The following is a 24,264-nucleotide window of genomic DNA, read 5'->3' as shown; positions in this document are numbered from 1 at the left end:
ACAGTGACCACGACACCACACAACCCCGCCACGGCAACCTCTGCACACGAGGACGTCCTCAACTGGGATCTTGGGTTCATGTCACGTTATCTGTAACCCCTAAGACTTGGCTGGGCTTGAAAAATCTCACTAACTGTCCTGACTGGAGACAATACACATCTCTTTAACCTATGCTTAACCCTCTCTCCACTCACATTGTATGCACCTTTAAGACTTGATTACCTGTAAAGATCGCATTCCAATTATTATTTTATAAATTCAATTTGTGAACTGAAATCCATTCACCCGATGGAGCAGCGCTCTGAAAGCTTGCGGCTTTTGCTAACAAATAAACCTGTTGGACTTTAACCTGGTGTCGCGAGACTTACCAAACTTTCATAAGCCGGTGAAGTATTGAAATGGTTCTCTCTGCGTTCCCCTTGATCAATTCTGCTGCGCCCTGGGAACTTCGTAACCAACGACTAATCCTAGTTAAGGTCTAGGATTCAGTCAACAGATCAATATGACCGATTATATTCTCCTACATCCGATTTTTGCCTTTTAAAAAAAAAGTTTTGGTCTCGAGTCTTTTGAGAGCTTGTGATAAGTTTCGCAATTTGTAGAAGCTGCCACTTGACTCAGTGAATTACTATTCAGAGCAAAGGCGATCAAATGCCGCACCCGAATGACTTCTGGAAAAACTGGTTTCAGACTGAAACAGCCAACCCACACAGGTGTGCCCAATGATAAAGTGTAGTTTGCTGTTTGGAAGAATGTATCGATACTGAGTGGGGTGAGTATCCCTCAGCCACCCTCTACCTGAGCACTGAGCCAATAGAGAAAACCCAACAAAGTCGTTGTGAGAGAAGGTGATTCCCCCACCCTATCACGTGTTGAGGGAGGCTGAAGGATGATAGTTGGAATTGTTACTTAGCGCTGTGTGCTTGTGGCTGCTTCACCTTACAGGTAGAGAAAAATCGACTTTAGTTTATTTTCCTTCATTTCCTAGACTTTAAAATATGTTTCATTTTATTTTCCTGGTTAAAAGGAGCAATATATTTGTGCCATTTCAATATTTATAAAGTAGTAAAAATGGAAATAATGTTACATAGAAACGCGAGTGCTTGTGTTTTTAATAAACAGGTTGAATTTGAACTTTATTTAACCTTGACCGCTGGCGGGATTTCATTCCATTTTTCAGAACTGGTGAATAACACCAGATACGGAACTTCACTCGACAGGTGTACTCAACACTCGTGAAGTTCGCTGCATCTGAAAGTTACTCCGGTTAATGATATAAGTACAGGTGGATTCTGAATGTCGCAAGGCTCCACGGAGGGCGGGTTTGAGTAAACGGGGCATAAAATTTCTTATTGTTTGGAGAAGGGCGTGTAGCTATTTCCAGGGTCGTCGAATTAATAAGGCGATGTTTGATTGGGTTAATCTCTGTATTTTATCTACGTAACCCACTCCCCTACTTTGTCGATATGAAGTGACTTCTTTTAATAGTCAACATTGTGATAACCTGCATTCCTTTATGGATTGACTGAAGGTTCCATTCGATCCCTCGAGCCTGCTTTGCCATGGCTGATCGAATTCAATATCTTGATTTCCCTGCCCCATCTCTCTGATCCCTTTAGCCCCAAGAGCTGTCTCTAATTTCTTTTTGAAATCAGACACCGTTTTGGCCTCAACTACATTCTGTGGTAGTGAATGCCACACATTCACCACCCTCTGGGTGAAGAAATTTCTCTTCACGTTGGTCCTCAAACTATGATCCCTAGTCTGTACTATCCCACAATTGGGAACACTTTTTCTGAATCTATCCGTCTAACCCTGTTTGAATTTTATAAGTTTCCATGAGATCCCCTCTCTCTCAAGTCCAATGAATATAATCTCAACTGACTTGGTCTCTCCTCGTGACAGATCTGCCATCCCAGGAATCAGCCTGGTAAATGTTTGCTTCCTCTACAGAAAGGACATCCTTCCTCAGATAAGGACACCAAAACTGTGCACACTATTCCAGATGTGGCCTCACCAATGCCTGATAAGATTGCAGGAAAACATCCCTATCCCTATACTCAAATTCTCTCACTATAAAGGCCAACAAACCATTTGCCTTTTTTACTGCCTGCTATACCTGCTGCGTGCTTACTTTGTGACTGCATGAGGATACCAAGGTCTCATTGAGTATCCAGCTCTCAAGTTACACCCATTCAAGTAATAATCCCTTCCTATTATTGCTACTGAAGTGAATAACCTCACATTTATCCACATTATACTGCATCTGTCCAAAATCCACTGACTCTCTGCATTCTCCTCACTGCTCATCCTCCCACCCAACTTTGTCCCTCACTGTTTAACCTGAATGCAGCTGTGTTATTCACTTTGCTGCTCTTTGGGGCAATGAATTCCCCATGATAACCACTTTCAAGTAAACAAGTTTCACCTTCTGGTCCCATATTCTGGACGACTCCACAAATGGAAAATCACCTCTGTCTATCCAACCAAACACTTTCATAATCTTGACCTGTATCACTCCAGGGTCTTAGAACCCCACTTTGCTCAATCTTTCCTGGTAGATATAACGTCTGTTCCAATAAATCTACTGCACTTTCGCCATGCCTTTTATATTTTTGTATAACATGAAGATTAAAACTGTTCATAGAACTCGAGTGGTTGAACCAGAATTATGTGTGAGTTCAACTACATTGATTTTTTTCAATTCTATCTCTAGGAAGAACTTCAGTGGTTTATTTCTTTTGTAGCCTTGTTATACTGTGTTTATTTTTCTGATGTGTTTTTGTGCTCCTGTATTTCACTGTTCCTATCCCAGGGTGTTCAGTCTTTTTTTTAATTTGAGGGGCCACATTTCAATATTCTCAATCACTGGGCTGTTGGTGAGGGGATATAATTCAATTCTTCCTTCATGAGGTTGGTGAGCAAATTTTTCAAAGATGATAGAATTGCACGTCTTTTGTCTTGATTAATAGCATTTTCATGAACAAGCTTCAAATGAAGGCCCAGTCAACAGCTCCCTCTGCAAGCAAGTTCGGTTAACAAAAATAACATGGTAAAGTTTTTATACTGTAATTCCCTGTCCCCAGCCTGGGGTGAACAGTTGCTTGCTTGCATCCTCTCCCTACCCACAACTCCTCTCACCAGCACCACTCTAGTGCCTGGGTAGCATGGTGGTTAGCACTGCTGCTTCACAGCTTCAGGGACCTGGGTTGGATTCCTGGCTTGGGTCACTGTGTGGAGTTTGCACATTCTCCCCGCGTCTGTGTGGGTTTCCTCTGGGTGCTCTGGTTTCCTCCCACAGGCCAAAGATGTGTAGGTTAGGTTGATTGGCCATGCTAAAAGTTCCCCTTGCTGTCCTGAGATGCATAGGTTAGAGGGATTAGTGGGTAAATACGTAGGAATATGGGGTAGGGCCTGGGTGGGTTAATGGTTGGTGCAGACTTGATGGGCTAAATGGCCTCTTTCTGCACTGTAGGGTATTTGAGTGCCACTACTCACCTTCCCACTGCTCCACTCAGTTTCTCTTTTGGCTTTGCTGCTGTTTGAGCCTCAAAAACAAGCACGTAGGAGAGAAGCAGCCTTTGATCTCCCTACAGAATCTATCCCTTACACTTGCATGTACTTTGAACGTTGGTTGCAGCATTGGATAGAAATATTTGACAAGCCAAATTCTGGTCTGGAAACTGTACGTTGGACATCCCTGCTCTGAACCATTCAGACACTAGTTTTGCCAGAAGTAAGTGCGCTCATCATAACAATGTCCTTCCCCACAATTGTCATGGAGCCCCTAAAGAAAGCAGGCCATTCAGCGATATGGAAATTCATTTTACCAACCGTAGTTCTGCAAATGTATTGATTTTCTTCCTGTATTTTCTCTCTGTGCTCTTGTGTATTAACTGCTTGCCTCAATTTGGTGTGGACATGCAAATTTTCACATCCTGTTTCTCTTGAGTCCAAATGTAAACTGAACAGCAGTGGGCTCAACAATGATGCTTGTGAAACACCACTTAGAATTGTTTGCCAATCTGAAGATGACCTTTAACCGTCATTCTTAATTTTGGAGCTAGCTTGCTACTAATTCTGCTACTTGTCCCCGACTCCCAGTGTTCTGACCTTAAATATGAGCATTCTATGCTTCTGAATCAGAGCCCCTACAGTGCTGGAGAAAACCTTTGGCCCATCAAATCTGAACTGACTCTCTGTACTTTCTTATTAAACGTTGCAACATTCAAAAGCATGCATTAACATTGAGGATATCCCATCAATTTACACCCACTGTTCACAGAATTCTCATTTTTATACTCAGGGTAAAGTGTCCGCAATGACTTTTTCTCTCCTGGTAACGTGAAAGATTTTAAAGTTGAATAGTTGCAATCTAGTGTTCTGATCTGAGGTTTTTTTCAGAAAATTTAAAGGGGTGTGGCCTGTATCTACAATTGTTTCTGCTAGATTGCTAGCATCATTAATCTCAATGTTGTGCCAGTACCAGGCTTAAAGTCTCTTTCTCAATAACTGAATACAGTATGATGGCACAGTGGTTTGCACTGTTGCCTCACAGTGCCAAGGACCTGGGTTTGATTCCCAGCTTGGGTCACTGTCTGTATGGAGTCTGCATGTCTCTACATGTCTGCAAGAAGACATGTAGAGACCTCTGGGTGCTCTGGTTTCCTCCCACAGCCCAAAGATGTGCTGGTTAGGTATATTGGCCATACTAAATTCTTCCTCAGTGTACCCGGACAGGTGCTAGAGTGTGGCACTTAGGAGATTTCCATCGTAACTTCATTGCAGTGTTAACGTAAGCCTACCTGTGACTAATAAACTTTTAACTTTATTTAGATTTCTTGAGAAATACCCCATTACTTTCTCAAGGCTAACTTCATCTTTCTGCAATAACACAGTGCTTACACCAATGCCACTGGCATCTACCTCTAGTTTGAACTCTTTATCATAGTTGGGTGCTACTAATACTGGATTTATTGTCAGCACGGTTTTTAAATGGTTAAATGTCGCTTGTTCTTGTTTAAAAGCTCTGTGAATGGTGGTACCACTGCCCAAATTGGGAACAAACTTGTAATAAAATCCATTCATTCCCAGAAATCTTAGAATTTCTTTTTGATAGGTTCTGAAAAACTCCAAATGGCTTGTGCTTTTGCATCTCGTGGGATCCCATAATGTGTCCAAGAGATGAAATGTGGGCCTTGGCAAATTCGCTTTTTGTTAGATCCATTATGAAATTTGTTTCTTGTAAGCAGCCAAATAATTTATTTAGATGACAAAAATACTCTTCCCAACTCTGGCTAAATACCACCAAATCATCAATGACTCAATCCTCAAATCAACAGCATAGTGACTCAATCCTGTTTCATAAGTTGTTGAAAAGTCACGGCAGTATTCTTCATCCTGAATGGCTTTATTATGAATTGATAAAGTCCCTGTAGTGACACAAATGCAGAGATCTCCATTGTCCTCTCAGTCAAAGGTACTTGTCAATAGTCCTTTAGCAAGTCTAGTGATGAATTTCTATCGTTCACTTCTGATGCAATCTTCCAAACGTGGAATAGGGAATGAATCCCTCTTGGTTGTGACATTCACCCACTTGCAGACTCTGTGTCCCATCTGACTTGGGCATCAGGACGATAGGGGAGCTCCAATCACTAGAACTTAATTCAATAAGATCATTTTTTGATTTGATTTATTATTGTCACATGTATTGGTATACAATGAAAAGTATTGTTACTCAAATTTCTTTTGTGTCTGCAATACCTTAGCTGGACTTAGCCTATAGGCATGTTGTTGGATTGGAACGGTATCCCCCACAGCTGCATCATGTGTTGCTAACCCCAATTTTCCTAATTTATCTCCGCAAATACATTTATGGGCCTGCAGTAATTCTCAGTTCACTCCAGCTCTTATCTGGGTGATGACTCAGTCGCTGATTTAAATTTTTCAGTACTTCCTCACGCCCAAATGAATTTCAGGGAAGTCACTGTTGCAATTTTGTCCCTTGTTGTCGCCCTGCTTCATGACTAACAATGCCACGTGTGTTCGCCTGAACACAGTCACATTTCACAATGTATTGAGCTTCTTGTGCTGGATCTGCAGTCTGATAAAGTTTTAATTTTGAGTCACTGCTGTAATTCAGTTAACCTCAAGAGTCATAGAAGTTTACAGCATTGAAACAGGCCCATTGGCCCAACTTGTCCATGCCACCCTTTTTTAACCACTAAGCTATTCCTAATTGCCTGCGTTTGGCTCATATCCCTCTATACCCATCTTCCCATGTAACTGTCTAACTGCTTTTTAAAAGACAAAATTGTACCTGTCTCTACTACTACCTCTTGGAGCTTGTTCCAGCCATTCACCATCCTCTGAAAAACTGTCCCCCAGATCCTTTTGTATCTCTTCCTTCTCATCTTAGACTCCTCAATCTTTTGGAAAAAGATGTTGACTATCTAGCTGATCTGTGCCCCTCATCGTTTTACCTCTTTGAATTGAGCCCATCAGTCTCACTCTCTGCATCATCCTCGGTTAACCTGCTTAAGATAGGATCAGATAATCTGATCTCATTTGCTTCAGCAGACTCTCAACTCCCCTTTCTTTTTGCCTTAGCTGCTAAGCCTGTGAACTACACAATCCAGAAAAACTCAGGGTAGTCTATTTGTAATTTCTCTGTGGTTGGATTCTCGACCAGTTTCTCAACTATGGTAGACATTACGGCATCTGCGATCCTGCTATATCGCTCCCTGGAATGAATTGAATGTCTACAATGGGTGGGATTTTGGTCACACCTGTCACTAATTCTCTCGTCTTCAAGCTGCTCTCTAAGCTTGCTTTTAATAAAGGTATTTCTTTTGTTTCTCTGTGATGTGAATTGTGCACCATTCATCTGGTCAATAAATATCTCTCTCCCATACCGTTAGGGATTGACTGGCAGTGGTATCTCATATTTTAGTATCTTTTCCTGTTCCATCCTGCCCACATGGAAATATTTTGTCATTACACACACAATCTTTGAATACATCCACCACCTGGTTATTCTTCCCCTGTACAGATGGTGCACACCTAGTCATCCCTTTTGTCTGTCCTTGCGCTTGGTGTATCAATGCTGCTTCTCCAGTTTTTAAGTCTCTTGATCCTGTATATAATTGACAACCCCAATGGGATGACCATTTAACCTCCAGCATACTGTCTGGTTTGACCCAGTTTATTGCAGTGCCAACACCTGGCTCTTTTTTTATATCTTTCACCCCTCCAGCATACATACGTTTCTTTTGTTGAAAAACCTTGTTGGAGTTTCCTGTCACTTCCTCTCTTGCTGGCCTGTCCTCTCTCTCACCTTCCCAGTTTCCAGCTTTCTCTGATTTAAAAGTAGGTGTCAGCCCAGTTGGCTGGCCAGGTGGTTCGTAATGCAGACTGACACCAACAGCATGGGTTCAATTCCCATACCATGAGGTTATTCTTGAAGACCCACCTTCACAGCCTTGCCCCTCAGGTTAAACCACTGCCAGTCAGCTCTCCTCCCTCAAAGGGGAGAGCAACCTATGGTCATCTGGGAGTATGATGACTTTACTATGGGACCTTAACAATGACTTTTAGAAATCCAAATATATAACGTATGTGTGTTACCCTGATCTCGTTCTGTTAATTCTTCAAGTAATTCAATAAGGTTGGTCACGTGTAAGCTTCCCTTTATTTTGGGGAGCTCAGTCCTAATGGACTAGCTTAAGTCCTAATGGAAGTTCTACTTGATATTAATCTGAATTGTTTCTGGTACTTTGCTTCAGATTAAGAGAGTTTTTTTTGTTCTTGGAGTTTTGTGTTTACTGAAGTTTAACATTGGCTAATGCAGCGTCCTTGAACTGGTGTATCTTCTGTTAGATTACTATACCTGCTGAGCATTTGGCTCCTGTACTATTTATGCAGCACTGCTGATTCACTCCTGTTGTTAATTGTATTATTTAGACAGAGAAGTTTTTCAAATGGAGTAATTGATGGGTATGCCACCCTACATTTTTCCTTTTTATTTATGTTTACGTCTGTTTAAAATTAAGTTGTCTCCAAGACAAATATGCTATGTTTGTCTGTTTTTGTGTGTAAATAATGGCATGATGATCTCTACCTTGAGCACTCCCATTCACTTGCTTTACAGTAAATCAAACTATTATAATTTTTCTACTTCATTGCATTACAATAATGAAAGTACAGGCAGATATATTTTGCCCCCTTGCTAATAATTTGATATTCTCAGCAACATTCATTTCCTGTTTATTACTCATGTTAGAAGTAAGTATCTGTTCATAGAGAATGGGTGAATTAGAGCTTGAAGTTGCACAGAAACAAGTCATTTGGCAAAACCAATTGGTTTTTATCACCCACATAAGCAGGGTCTTGGTCTCATTCAATTCCACTCACTTCTTCCAAACAAAATACATAATTGTGAACCAACATGTGTCCTAATGGGGAAGCAATGGCCTAGTGGTATTATAGCTAGACTATTAATCCAGAAATTCAGCTCAGGTTCTGAGCACCAGGTTTCAAATCCTGCCTTGGCAGATGATGGAGTTAGAATTCCAGATTTTTTTATTGAATTAAGAATCTACTAATGTTCACGAAACCATTGCCAATTGTTGGAAAAACCCATCTAGTTCACTATCATTCTTTAGGGAAGGAAATCTGGCATCCTTACCTGGTCTGGCCTAACTCCAGAGCCACAGCAATGTGGTTGACTCTCAATTGCCTTCTCAACTAGGGCAACAAGGGATGGGCAATAAATGCTGACCAGTAGTGATGCCCATGTCTCATGAATGAATAAAAAAAGCCTGTATTATTATGGCAACCTGGTTGCAATTTCACCCACCTTCCCGTAAGCACTCATTTCCATTCTCCCAGGATCCTCATTTCAGCTTTGTTTATTTTGACACTGTCACTTTCCGCATCAATATTTCTGCTATCTGTTTTTCCTTAATGTAGGAATCCCTTCCTCTATGGTTCACAGATCTCAACTGTGTTTATCTAATTTCCTGTATTTCTGCTGTTTTCCTCCTCCCTACAATCAGGTCCTGCTCATCCTCTCCTTCCACTCCACCAGCATCTACTTTTTGACAAATCGTTTTCCAACACCTCCAGCATTTTACCATCACCAAACCTCTTTCCCCTTTCTTTCAGCATTCTGAGAGGGCTGTCCTTTCCATACTAATCTGGACTGCACTACGTTGTGTCCAACACCTTACCATCGCAGTGCAGGAGATAAAGCACCTGCCCTTTCACTTCCCTCGCATGCTGGCCCTCAAATGCACTTTCCAGATGAATCAGAGGGGCATCAGCATTTCCAGATCAATACTCCTATTCAGTATGCAGTCTCCTCTACACTGAAGAGAATAAACACAGATTGGGCGATTGCTTATCTGACCACCTCTGCTCACTGCCAGGCATGACCCTGAGTTTCCAGTCACTTAGTTTAATTCTCCATCTCCTAGGTGTGTTGATACCATGCCTTTAAGAAATGTATTTGGCTTGTGTTTCTTTTGCAGGATCTGTTTTATTAACAGTACAGTTTTGTGTGTGTCCAGCAGCCGTGTTGTTCTGCATAAGCATAATTGCTCCTAATTGTTTGTTTTAACCTGGGCTAATGTTGTACTGTTGTTTTAGAGTTTTGCAGAGTAGGGCTTGATTAAGTTGGTAGAAAAATCATGTGACTGGGTTGACCTAGGCTTGCACAGAAATTAAGCTTGGAATTGAGAGAGAGTAGTGCTTCTCTTTCTGTCTTTGGATTTGGAGACTTGAATCTGCCATATAATACATCTTTCTCGGAGATTCTGCTGTTTTGAAGGTAGATCTGTCTCTGAAAACTGCTGTATGCGAGTCAGAAGGCAGGTGTCTTTCTGTTTCTGTCCAGACGGGTTAAAAGGCTGGAAAGATAGCACCCATGTGCATTTTTGGTGACTTATGTCTAAGGAAACTGTTTATATTAAGTTTGATCTTTCTTTACACCCTCACTATGACTGAGCATTATATTCTGCACCCTGTCCTTTTCCCCTATGTACTCTAGGAACTGTCCGTAAAGCATGTAAAAAAAAAACAATAATTTTCACTGTATACCAATACAGGTGACAATAAATCAAATCAAAATACATTGGAACTATAGAGATAACTAGTTGTTCAGGATAGCAGCTGGTGATTAGTGCTGTGCTTTGGGTCAGTGCTGGTACTACAACTTTTCACAATATGCATTAATGACTTGGAAGAAGGAACTGAAGGCACTGTTGCTCAGTTTGCAGATGATACTATGATATGTAGAGGGACAGGTAGTATTGAGGAAGTTGGGGGGGTGCTGCAGAAGGACTTGGACAGGTTAGGAGAGTGGGCAAAGAAGTGGCAGATGGAATACAATGTGGAAAAATGCTAGGTTATGCACTTTGGAAGGAGGAATGGAGGCATAGACCATTTTCTAAATGGGGGAATCCTTTGGAAATCAGAAATACAAAGGGACTTGGGAGTCCTTGTTCAAGATTCTCTTAAGGTTAACATGCAGGTTTGGGTGGCAGTCAGGAAGGCAAATGGAATGTTAGTATTCACGTCGAGACGGCTGAAATACAAGAGCAGGGATGTACCCCTGAGGCTGTATAGGAAGGACTATTACTTACGTGGCGAAAAACTGCAGCAGGCGACGGTGCAGAGGGACCTCGGGGTCCTTGTGCATGAGTCGCAAAAACCCAGCTTGCAGGTGCAGCAGGTGGTCAGGAAGGCGAATGGGATGCTGGCCTTCATAGCGAGGGGGATTGAATATAAAAGTAGGGAGGTCTTGCTGCAGCTGTATAGGGCATTGGTGAGGCCGCAGCTGGAGTACTGTGTGCAGTTTTGGGCGCCGCACCTGCGCAAGGATATTTTGGCCCTGGAGGGAGTGCAGAGGAGGTTTACTAGGCTGATACCGGAGTTGAGGGGATTGAGCTATGAGGAGAGGCTGAATAAACTAGGCTTGTACTCGTTAGAGTTTAGAAGAATGAGGGGAGATCTCATTGAGACGTATAAGATGATGAATGGGATGGATAGGATAGAGGTGGAGAGACTCTTCCCGCTCAAAAAAGACAGTAGGACTAGGGGGCACAGCCTCAAGATAAAGGGGAGGTGGTTTAGAACGGAGTTGAGGAGGAACTTCTTCACTCAAAGGGTGGTGAATCTCTGGAATTCTCTGCCCGTTGAAGTGGTGGAGGCTGCCTCGCTAAATATTTTTAAGAAGCGGGTTGATGGGTTCTTGATAAGAGAGGGGATTAAGGGTTATGGGGAGAGGGCGGGAAAGTGGAACTGAGCCACGACAGATCAGCCATGATCTTATTGAATGGCGGGGCAGGCTCGAAGGGCTAGATGGCCTACTCCTGCTCCTATTTCTTATGTTCTTATGTTCTTATGACTCTGGTCAGACCCCATTTGAAGTACTGTGAGCAGTTTTGGGCCCCATATCTAAGGAAGGAAGTATGTGCTGGCCTTGGAAAGGGCCCAGTGAAGGTTCACGTGAATGATCCCTGGAATGAAGAGCTTGTCATATGAGGAACAGTTAAGGACTCTGGTTCTATACTCTTTGGAATTTAGAAGGACGAGGAGGGATCTTATTGAAACTTATAGGATATCGTGAGGCCTGGATAGAGTGAACATGGAGGGGATGTTTCCACTAGTAGGAAAAACTAGAACCAGATGGCACAACCTCAGGCGAAAGAGAAGATCCTTTAAAACAGAGGTGAGGAGGAATTTCTTCATTCAGAAAGTGGTGAATCTGTGGAACTCTTTGCTGCAGAAGGTTGTGGAGGTCAGGTCACTGAGTGTCTTTAAGACAGAGATAGATTATTAATTAATTAGGGGATTTATAGGGAAAAGGCAGGAGAATGGGGATGAGAAAAATATCAACCATGATTGAATGGCAGGGCAGATTTGATGGGCCAAGTGGCCTGATTCTGCTCCTATGTCTTACGGTGTTATGGTCTATGGTTGAAAAACATACTTTATCATTATGTATTTTCAAATCTTTTTATTATATTTTTAAATGTTTTTTTAAAAATTTCTTTTTTTTTAAAAGAAGTTTCCCAGTGGGACAACTGAATCAAATTTGGAGCGAAACACCTTATGCTCTCCCTAATATCAAAATCAAAAAAAAAGTTGGGGTCTAGGCTAACTTCACAATATACCTTGGCGTTTCTGATCTGGTCCCAAACACTGGGTCCTGACCCCTGCTCCCATTTCCTCAAACACCAGGTGCTGGTAATGGTTCTCTAATCATTTTATAACTCTTGCTAATCTGTCCTTTTTTAAAACTTGTCTCATTATCCCTCTTGTTCTCTGCTTAAGCATAGATCATCCTTTTTTTTTCTTTTCCCTCCAGCCTCTGCTGCCATACTGTTCCTGGCTTCATATAAGTAAATAAGCTGTTAAATCACCTGACTGTCCTGTTGTGAGGAAAGGGCATCAACTTGAAATGTTAACTCTTATTCTCACTATGATTGCTGCCTGTTATGAGTGTTTCCAGCATTTTCTATTTTTATTCCTTATCTCATATGACCTATTTTTAAATGCTGACAGGCACTTTTTCAACTAGTGACACTGGGTAATGCATTCTGTAGCCTCAAGTTCTCCTACCTCTCATTTCATTTCATTTCCCTTGTAGAAGGGTCTGTGCATCGTGGACTCCTTTCACCCACCTTCACAGCCATCAGCTACCGTTAAAAGATTTTGTTGCAATAGGGTATATTGAATTGCACCCATGCTTGCCGTGTCACCGGATGCAGTAAGGTAAAAGGAATAACTATTAGTCAGGACACCAGGGGATGCAATGGTATAACTGGACTAGTAATCCGTAAACTGAGGATAATGCTCTGGGGTCCAAGCTTTAAATCCTGCCGTGGTAGATGGTGAAATTTGAATTCAATACCTTTCAGATGATGGTTTTCAGTAGAGGAGTGAAGCTGGCTTATCTTTGTAGTCCAGACGATCCTAGAATAGTTGTTGATTCTGAGAGTCCTGAGTCTCAATTAAGGCAAATACAATGGCATGAGACATGAGTTGGATATGATGGAAATGTTAGGGAAAGGAAGGATAATGGATAGGCAATGAGACAGGCATTCAAGGAATGAATAGGTGAACCCAAACGTTGCTTATTCCTACTTGGCACAACAATGGGAAGGGAACTTTGGCCATACCATAGTTTACAAGGGAAATTTGAAATAGTATTGGATTCAAAGAACAAGCATATAAGTTGGCAAGGAAAAGAATAGATCTAAGGATTGGGAGCAATTTAAAATTCAGCAAAGGTGGATCAAGGGATTGATTAAGAATGGAGAAATAGAGTATGAAATTAAGCCAGTGGGGAACATAAAAACTCACTAAAAGCTTCTGTAGGTTTGTAAAGAGAAAAAGATTAACAAAAACAAATGTAGGCCCTTTGCAGTCAGAAATGGGGAAATTCAAAACTGGGAACAAAGGAAATGGTTGAGGAACTAAATTTATACTTTGCTCTGCCTTCTCAAAGGAAAACATCAATAATGTGTATACATTTTTTATTCATTTATGGGATGTGGTCATCGCTGATTGGGCCAGAACTTATTGCCCATCCCTATTTACCCTTAACCTGAGTGATTTGCTAAGCAATTTCAGAGGAATTTTAAGAGTCAACCACATTGCTGTGGGTCTGGAGGCATGTGTAGACCAGACAGGCAAGAATGGAAGATTTTTTCGACAATACTTTTACGGGCATCATTCTACTTTTTAATTCCGGATTACATTTTTTTTTTGTTGGATTCAGATTTTCCCATCTGCCATGGTAGGATTCAAACCCAATTTTTAAAGTTTATTAGTGTCATAAGTAGGCTTACATTAACACTGCAATGCAGTTACTGCGAAGAGAAACAAGTTTTTGTGAGGAGCTGAAGGAAATCATTATTAGTAGAGAAATGGGGAAATTAATGGGATTGAAGGTGGATAAATCACCAGAGTAGAGCAAAAACAGGGAACTGTAGACCAGTGAGCCTAACATTGGTAGGAAGGACATTTCTAGAGTCCATTATCAAGGATTTCATAACACTGCATTTGGAAAGCAGGAGTTTAACCAAACAAAGTCAGCATGGATTTACAAAAGGGAAATCATGCTTGACAAATCTACTGGAATTCTTTGACGGTCTTCACGGAGGAGGACGTGAATAATTTGCTGGGTGTTAGCGATGGAAAGGTGGTAGGACTGGAGGCCTTGAATGACATTATTGTTACTAGAGAGGCGGTGCTCGACAGACTGGAGGGACTGATTGTGGACAAGTCCCCAGGACCAGATGGAATGCATCCAAGGGTTCTGAAAGAAATGGCGGAGGTGATAGTGGATGCCTTGGTGGTTATTTTCCAGACGTCGCTGGATTCCGGGGAAGTGCCGGAAGATTGGAAAACGGCTAATGTTACACCGTTGTTTAAGAAGGGTGGCAGGCAAAAGGCGGGGAATTATAGGCCGGTTAGTTTAACGTCTGTTGTAGGTAAAATGTTAGAATCCGTCATCAAGGAGGCAATAGCAAGGCACCTTGAGGGGAATTGCTTGATAGAGCAGACGCAGCACGGTTTCGTTAAGGGGAAGTCGTGTCTGACAAATTTATTGGAGTTCTATGAGGATGTGTCTAGGGCGGTGGATAGAGGCGAGCCGGTGGATGTGGTCTTTCTTGATTTTCAGGAGGCGTTTGACAAGGTACCTCACAAGAGGTTATTGCAGAAGGTAAGGGGGCATGGAGTTGGGGGTAGGGTGTTAGCGTGGATAGAGGATTGGCTGTCAAATAGGAGGCAGAGAGTGGGGGTTAATGGGTGCTATTCGGATTGGCGGTTGGTGACTAGTGGAGTGCCCCAGGGGTCGGTGCTGGGGCCTCAGCTATTCACCATTTATATAGATGATCTGGAAGAGGGAACCGAGTGTATGGTGTCGAAATTTGCTGATGACACCAAGAGTGGTGGAACGGCAAATTGTGCGGAGGGTGTGGAGAGTCTGCAGAAGGATCTAGATAGGCTGGGCGAATGGGCCAGGAACTGGCAAATGGAATTTAATGTTGGCAAGTGTGAGGTGGTCCACTTTGGTAGGAATAATGGTAGGAAGGACTGTTACTTACGGGGCGAAAAACTGCAGCAGGCGACGGTGCAGAGGGACCTCGGGGTCCTTGCGCATGAGGTGCAAAAACCCAGCCTGCAGGTGCAGCAGGTGGTCAGGAACGCTAATGGGATGCTGGCCTTCATAGCGAGGGGGATTGAATATAAAAGTAGGGAGGTCTTGCTGCAGCTGTATAGGGCACTGGTGAGGCCGCAGCTGGAGTACTGTGTGCAGTTTTGGTTGCCGCACTTACACAAGGATATTTTGGCCTTGGAGGGAGTGCAGAGGAGGTTTACTAGGCTGATACCGGAGTTGAACATAGAACATAGAACACTACAGCGCAGAACAGGCCCTTCGGCCCACGATGTTGCGCCGACCAGTTAAAAAAAACAATGACCCACTAACCTAAACCAATCCCTTTTCGTCCATAAACCTATCCACGGATCTCTTAAACGCCCCCAAACTAGGCGCACTTACAACTGCAGCAGGCAGGGCATTCCAATCCCTCACCACCCTCTGGGTAAAGAACCTCGAGGGGATTGAGCTATGAGGAGAGGCTGAATAAACTAGACTTGTACTCGTTAGAGTTTAGAAGAATGAGGGGAGATCTCATTGAGACGTATAAGATGATGAATGGGATGGATAGGATAGAGGTGGAGAGACTCTTCCCGCTCAGAAAGGACAGTAGGACTAGAGGGCACAGCCTCAAGATAAAGGGGGGGCGGTTTAGAATGGAGTTGAGGAGGAACTTCTTCACTCAAAGGGTGGTGAATCTCTGGAATTCTCTGCCCGTTGAAGTGGTGGAGGTTGCCTCGCTCAATATTTTTAAGACGCGGGTTGATGGGTTTTTGATAAGTGAGGGGATTAAGTGTTATGGGGAGAGGGCGGGAATGTGGAACTGAGCCATGACAGATCAGCCATGATCTTATTGAATGGCGGGGCAGGCTCGAAGGGCTAGATGGCCTACTCCTGCTCCTATTTCTTACGTTCTTATGTAACTAGAAGAGTTGACCAGGGAGAACTGGTGGATGTGGTTTATTTAGACTTTGAGAAAGTTTTTGATAATTTCTCAGATGGCAGATTACTATGTAAAGTTAAAGTGCATAGGATATGAGATGGATAGAAAGCAGGCTAGCAGACAGAAAGCAGAGACTTGCAATAAGTGGGTCTTCTGATTGGCAGTCAGTGACTAGCGAGGTTTCGCAGGGATCTGTGCTAGGACTCCAACTGTTCACATTATACATTAATGATTTGGCCGAGAGAACTAAATGTATTATCTCCAAATTTGCAGATGATGCAAAGTTGGGTGAAAGGGTGAGCTGTGAAAAGGATAGAGATTTTTTTTAGACAGGCTGAGTGAGTGGGAACATGCATGGCAGATGTGGTATAATGTGGATAAATGAGGCTATCCATTTCAATAGCAAAAATAGGAAGACAGATTATTTGGGTGTAAATTGAAAGGTGGATACTTAGCGTGACCTTTGGTGTTCTCATTGCTGAAAGTAAGTGCACAGGTACAGCAGGCAGTAAGAAAGCAAATGGTGTGTTGGCCTTCATAGCGAGAGGATTTGAATATAGGCATAGGGATCTTTAGGTAGAATAGCAGCTGCTCCTCAAGTCTGTCTTTGCTGGAAGATTTCCTGAGAATCAACGAAAGATGTGTATCTAATTATCTCTTGTATCAGCACCAATTGTACAGTGAGCTCTACACTCCAGTCTCCAGCTGAAATCAAGCTTCTACATGAAAGAATTCTTCATTGGATTCCTGACTAAATTACATGAACAGTGTTTCTGCTGTACTTGTACTGTTACTATCCTGTGTGTATGCATGTCCCCCCCGGCCCCTCACCTTTTGAATACAAAATAAACTAACCACCTGAGTTAAGCATAACATGTGTTTGTTGCATGTTGCTAAATTGGATTTTATACCAAGAGTTTGGATAGGCATGCCACAAAGTATTTTAAAATTCAAAACACATTTTGCTGGTGAAAGGAAAAAGTGTAGTTTGCCTGAATATCCTGTTAATAACAAGAAATTCATAAAGTCTAGCAGGAAATGCATCAACATTATTAATGTAGTACTAACAGTAAACTGGTATTGTTTAAAAGCTAATGTTGTAGGGTTGTTGCTTGAGTTGGAAGCTTTCATTGGACAAAAAGGGAAGTCAGAAATTTTGAAAGCTGAAACTATCCTACAACTTGATCATGATCAAAATAACTGCTGGAGCAAGCTCGATGGGCCAAATGATCAACTCCTGCTACGAAGATAGGTATGATTTTCTGATCATTCTGCTGCAGTCAATTGTTACTTGTTTCTTTTGTAACCTAAATTTATATCAATTTTGCACCATTTGAACACACACTGTTCAATGACACCAAAATAATAACACTGGAGAGGGTGCAGAGGAGATTTACAAGGATGTTGCCTGGATTGGGAGGCATGCCTTATGAAGGTAGGTTGAGGGAGCTAGGTCTGTTCTCCCTGGAGAGATGAAAGTTGAGAGGCGACCTGATGGAGGTTTATAAAATGTTGAGAGGTATAGATAGGGTGGATTCTCGGAGGCTATTTCCTAGGGCTGAAATGGTTGCTGTGAGAGGACACAGGTTTAAGGTGCTGGGGAGCAAGTACAGAGGAGATGTCATAAGAACATAAGAACATAAGAAATAGGAGCAGGAGTAGGCCATCTAGCCCTTCGAGCCTGCCCCGCCATTCAATAAGATCATGGCTGATCTGTCGCTGCTCAGTTCCACTTTCCCGCCCTCTCCCCATAACCCTTAATCCCCTCTCTTATCAAAAACCCATCAACCCGTGTCTTAAAAATATTTAGCGAGGTAGCCTCCACCACTTCAACGGGCAGAGAATTCCAGAGATTCACCACCCTTTGAGTGAAGAAGTTCCTCCTCAACTCTGTTCTAAACCGCCCCCCTTTTATCTTGAGGCTGTGCCCCCTAGTCCTACTGTCTTTTTTGAGCGGGAAGAGTCTCTCCACCTCTATCCTATCCATCCCATTCATCATCTTATACGTCTCAATGAGATCTCCCCTCATTCTTCTAAACTCTAACGAGTACAAGCCCAGTTTATTCAGCCTCTCCTCATAGCTCAACCCCCTCAACTCCGGTATCAGCCTAGTAAACCTCCTCTGCACTCCCTCCAGGGCCAAAATATCTTTGCGCAGGTGCGGCGCCCAAAACTGCACACAGTACTCCAGCTGCGGCCTCACCAATGCCCTATACAGCTGCAGCAAGACCTCCCTACTTTTATATTCAATCCCCCTCGCTATGAAGGCCAGCATCCCATTCGTCTTCCTGACCACCTGCTGCACCTGCAAGCTGGGTTTTTGCGACTCATGCACAAGGACCCCGAGGTCCCTCTGCACTGTCGCCTGCTGCATTTTTTCGCCCCGTAAGTAATAGTTCTTCCTACCAAAGTGGACCACCTCACACTTGCCAACATTAAATTCCATTTGCCATTTCCTGGCCCATTCGCCCAGCCTATCTAGATCCTTCTGCAGACTCTCCACACCCTCCGCACAATTTGCCTTTCCCCCAATCTTGGTGTCATCAGCAAATTTCGACACCCTACACTCGGTTCCCTCCTCCAGATCATCTATATAAATGGTAAAAAGCTGAGGCCCCAGCACCAACCCCTGGGGCACTCCACTAGTCACCATCCACCAATCCGAATAGCACCCATTGACCCCCACTCTCTGCCTCCTATTTGACAACCAATCCTCTATCCACGCTAACACCCTACCCCCAACTCCATGTCCCTCGACCTTCTGCAGTAACCTCTTGTGAGGTACCTTGTCAAACGCCTTCTGAAAATCTAGAAAGACCACATCCACCGGCTCTCCTCTATCCACCGCCCTAGACACATCCTCATAGAACTCCAGTAAATTTGTCAGACACGACTTCCCTTTAATGAAACTGTGCTGCGTCTGCTCTATCAAGCAATTCCCTTCAAGATGCCTCGCAATTTCCTCCTTAATGACAGATTCTAACATTTTACCTACCACAGACGTTAAACTAACCGGCCTATAATTCCCCGCCTTTTGCCTGGCACCCTTCTTAAACAACGGCGTAACATTAGCCGTTTTCCAATCTTCCGGCACTTCCCCGGAATCCAGCGACGTCGGGAAAATAACCACCAAGGCATCCACTGTCACCTCCGCCATTTCTTTCAGAACCCTCGGATGCATTCCATCCGGTCCTGGGGACTTGTCCACAATCAGTCCCTCCAGTCTGTCGAGCACCACCTCTCTAGTAACAGTAATGTCATTAAGACCCTCCATTCCTACCACCTTTCCATCGCTAACACCCGGCAAATTATTCACGTCCTCCTCCGTGAAGACAGAAACAAAAAAGTTATTCAATACCTTAGCCATATCCCCATCCCCTACCACTAGGTCCCCTTTCTCATCCTCTAAAGGACCAACGTTCACCCTAGCCAGCCTCTTCCTTTTTATATATTTATAAAAACTCTTGCTATCCTTTTTTATATTAAGTGCTAGCCCAGCTTCATAGTTTCTCCTACCCTTCTTTATCAACTTCTTTGTCAATCTTTGTTGACATTTAAACCTCTCCCAATCCTCTTCTCGCCCACAACTCTTAGCTACTCTAAATTCCTCCGCTTTTAATTTAACACTTTCCTTCACCTCCTTCGTTATCCACGGCTTATTACCTCTCCTCCTACTATCCTTTTTGACCATCGGAATAAATTTCTGCTGAGCACCAAGAAAGGGGTAAGTGTCAGGGGTAAGTTTTTCACTGAGAGGGTGGTGAGTGAGTGGAATCGGCTGCCATCGGTGGTGGTTGAGGCAAACTCGCTGGGGTCTTTTAAAAGACTTCTGGATGAGTATGTGGGATTTAATAGGATTGGGAGTTATAGATAGTTCTATGGCCTGGTAGGTATGGATATGATCGGCGCAACTTGTGGGCCGAAGGGCCTGTTTGTGCTGTAGTGCTCTATGTAGATGAGAGCTCACCCTAGCCACATTACAGAGGAGGGTAACCATCAAAGAAAAACAACTCTTTCAATTTGCAGCCTTCTAGACTCAACATTGAATTCAACCGTCTTAGATTGCAACCTGTTTCTATTTTGTTTTACTTTTTATTTGTTGCTTGTTTCTCTCATTTCCTCCTTGCTGTAAGGATCCTGTGTTTCACACATCTAACAACACCAGGTTTTAGTCCAACCGATTTATTTGATAGCAAACGCACAAGCTTTCGAGGTTTCCCTCTTCGTCAGATGAATGGAGAGTTTACTATCAAATAAATCGGTTGGACTAAAACCTGGTGTTGTCGACTTTTACTGTGTTTACCCCAGTCCAACGCCAGCATCTCCACATCAATTCACACATCTAGGCACAGCTTTTATTTTGTGATTGATCTTATTACCACTCCCTTTGGCCTTGCATCATGAAATTGCTTGTCATCTAATCTCCTGCCTTCGACCCTGCTCTTTTGTTCTTTTCTCCTCCACCCCTCCCCCTTCCTCACTTACCCAAGAACTTTCACAATCTGAAAGACCTGTCAACATGCTGTTTTCCTGTTAGTTTTTTTCTGAATTGCTGATCCTACCAATCCCTCACTATTATAGATTCAAATAATGGAAGGAAACAATGTTTATCACTGTTTGCGGCTTTGTCCTTTCCATAATGAGATACCCAAGTTGCACATTCAATGTACCTTAATTATACAAATTTACCAGTATTTGAGATTCTTGTGGCTTTATTTTTGCAATTGGGTAGAAAGCTATTTTTGTTACATGTATTGGGATAAAGTGAAAAGTATTGCTTCTTATGTGCTATACAGACAAAAACATACATTTTCATGGAGTACATAGGGGAGAACATAAGAACATAAGAAATAGGAGCAGGAGTAGGCCATCTAGCCCTTCGAGCCTGCCCCGCCATTCAATAAGATCATGGCTGATCTGTTGTGGCTCAGTTCCACTTTCCCGCCCTCTCCCCATAACCCTTAATCCCCTCTCTTATCAAGAACCCATCAACCCGCTTCTTAAAAATATTTAGCGAGGCAGCCTCCACCACTTCAACGGGCAGAGAATTCCAGAGATTCACCACCCTTTGAGTGAAGAAGTTCCTCCTCAACTCCGTTCTAAACCGCCTCCCCTTTATCTTGAGGCTGTGCCCCCTAGTCCTACTGTCTTTTTTGAGCGGGAAGAGTCTCTCCACCTCTATCCTATCCATCCCATTCATCATCTTATACGTCTCAATGAGATCTCCCCTCATTCTTCTAAACTCTAACGAGTACAAGCCTAGTTTATTCAGCCTCTCCTCATAGCTCAATCCCCTCAACTCCGGTATCAGCCTAGTAAACCTCCTCTGCACTCCCTCCAGGGCCAAAATATCCTTGCGCAGGTGCGGCGCCCAAAACTGCACACAGTACTCCAGCTGCGGCCTCACCAATGCCCTATACAGCTGCAGCAAGACCTCCCTACTTTTATATTCAATCCCCCTCGCGATGAAGGCCAGCATCCCATTCGCCTTCCTGACCACCTGCTGCACCTGCAAGCTGGGTTTTTGCGACTCATGCACAAGGACCCCGAGGTCCCTCTGCACCGTCGCCTGCTGCAGTTTTTCGCCACGTAAGTAATAGTCCTTCCTACCATTCTTCCTACCAAAGTGGACCACCTCACACTTGCCAACATTAAATTCCATTTGCCATTTCCTGGCCCATTCGCCCAGCCTATCTAGATCCTTCTGCAGACTCTCCACACCCTCCGCACAATTTGCCGTTCCCCCAATCTTGGTGTCATCAGCAAATTTCGACACCCTGCACTCGGTTCCCTCCTCCAGATCATCTATATAAATGGTAAATAGCTGAGGCCCCAGCACCGACCCCTGGGGCACCCCACTAGTCACCAACCGCCAATCCGAATAGCACCCATTGACCCCCACTCTCTGCCTCCTATTTGACAACCAATCCTCTATCCACGCTAACACCCTACCCCCAACTCCATGTCCCCTGACCTTCTGCAATAACCTCTTGTGAGGTACCTTGTCAAACGCCTTCTGAAAATCCAGAAAGACCACATCCACCGGCTCTCCTCTATCCACTGCCCTAGACACATCCTCATAGAACTCCAGTAAATTTGTCAGACACGACTTCCCTTTAATGAAACCGTGTTGCGTCCGCCCTATCAAGCAATTCCCTTCAAGATGCCTCACAATTTCCTCCTTAATGACGGATTCTAACATTTTACCTACCACAGACGTTAAACTAACCGGCCTATAATTCCCTGCCTTTTGCCTGGCACCCTTCTTAAACAACGGTGTAACATTAGCCGTTTTCCAATCATCCGGCACTTCCCCGGAATCCAGCGACGTCTGGAAAATAACCACCAAGGCATCCACTATCACCTCCGCCATTTCTTTCAGAACCCTCGGATGCATTCCATCCGGTCCTGGGGACTTGTCCACAATCAGCCCCTCCAGTCTGTTGAGCACCACCTCTCTAGTAACAGTAATGTCATTAAGACCCTCCATTCCTACCACCTTTCCATCGCTAACACCCGGCAAATTATTCACGTCCTCCTCGAGAGTGCAGAATATAGTGAGAATGAGAGTAAAGTTTATTAGTATCACAAGTAGGCTTACATTAACACTAGTGAAATGTAGTGAAACATTAACACTGTAGTTTTGCTGTGAAAATCCCCTAGTCGCCACACTCTGGCAGCTGTTTGGGTACACTGAGGGAGAATTCAGCATGGCCATGCACCTAATCAGCACGTTTTTCGGATTGTGGGAGGAAACCCGAGCGCCTGGAGGAAACCATGCAGACATGGGGGAACCTGTAAACTCCGCACAGTTGGGAATTGAAATGGTTGATTTGAATGGTCATTGAAATGGTCATAGCTGGGAATCGAGCCCAGGTCCCTGAAGCTGCGAGGCAGCAGAGCTGACCACTGCCACCATGATGTGGAATTAGAGGGTATACTGGGGATAGCTCACAAGAAGTCGCCTCACTGGGGCACCATTTATTTTTACACATTTGAGCTTCGATGTCTGTTCGTTTACATCCTTTGTGATCTTTGCATTGAGCACAAGCTCTCATTCCTTTTGGTTTTCTCACAATATTTTGCTACGCACTTCTGCATATTTGACTTGTATCTATCAAATATTAGCCCATTCTACATGCCTCCTGAAAGTCTTTCAGAGTCCACTTCGCCAAATCTTTGCCAGCAGAGTTCAGTATTGTTTCAATTTTTGGGCTGAAATCCCACTCCCTTGGTTTGAACTCAAAGGTTGAGGCACCAGAGCCATACTGAGGGGATGCTGCACTGTCAGTGGCGCTGACTTTTAGAATAAACGTTAAACCAAGCTTCCATCTGTCTGCTTGGGTGGTTGTAAAAAATTCTTCAGCAATATTTTGAAAGAGAGCAGGGACGTCATGCTGTGATCATTGCTGATCATGATCACATTGTTATTTTGTGGGAGCTTGCTGTGAACAAATTGCCTGCTGCGTTTTCTATATTACAACATTGACTATAATGGTGGTGTCCAACCTGTGGTCCGTGGACCAATACTGCAGTTAGTTCATGGGGGAAAAATTGCAATTATATGTACCTCGAATAATGAACACTTTTTTGAAGACCTTTTGGCTAAGATCAAGTGTAGTATCGATATGCTGCACTTGGTTGAAGTCATTAGGTTACATTTCAGCTTCATTTGAAGCAATTTTTTAAAGCGGTATCTCGGCCTTTTGGCTAAGATGCAAATAAGATCAAGCCCTGGAGGAGGAGCTACACCTACTCCGATCAGCTTGGATCATGTAGGTCAAGCCCAAGACAGGAGGTGAGAGCCCTGTCTTGTCAGCTTGGATCGGGAATGTCCCAACTTGTTGGGACTCTGAATTGGGTTTAATTTGACATGATTGGATTGGAATAAAGTTTTTAAAAAAAACACTTTTTTTTGAAGACACGAAGTTACATGAAAGCGAGGTGGAAATATAATTTGAGAGTATTCATTGTACTTGGTGCTATGTGACAAAGAGAAAGTCTCAAAGATTTGGTCACCCAAGACCTTAAGCATGGCAGATAGAAAGGCCTTCTGCTGCAGACTTAAGAAATACTAAGCATTATTAAATGAGCTTGGCTTTGACAACTGTGCCACCACGGCAATGCCATTTTTGATTTGATTTATTAT

The 24,264-nt window shown here is 43.3% G+C and overlaps 1 protein-coding gene across 2 annotated transcripts in view; it reads left to right on the top strand.

Annotated features, from left to right (window-relative positions):
• The first annotated feature begins 785 nt into the window (after positions 1-785).
• Positions 786-24,264, top strand: part of elovl7a (ELOVL fatty acid elongase 7a) — a 52,542-nt gene continuing 29,063 nt past the window's right edge. Inside the window, exons 1-2 of one of the 2 annotated variants that reach the window (XM_080186345.1) lie at positions 786-945; positions 2,973-3,052. The gene's annotated coding sequence lies outside the window, so the exon portion shown is untranslated. The remainder of the gene's footprint in view (positions 946-2,972; positions 3,053-24,264) is intronic. The other variant, XM_080186337.1, reaches the window with a different exon arrangement.

Source organism: Carcharhinus amblyrhynchos, chromosome 1 (genome assembly GCF_965287045.1).
Source record: "Carcharhinus amblyrhynchos chromosome 1, sCarAmb.v2.hapA, whole genome shotgun sequence".
In the NCBI taxonomy this organism is placed as follows: Eukaryota; Metazoa; Chordata; class Chondrichthyes; order Carcharhiniformes; family Carcharhinidae; genus Carcharhinus; species Carcharhinus amblyrhynchos.
Note: the sequence above shows the minus strand (reverse complement) of the source record. Positions and strands in the feature narration are given on the sequence as shown.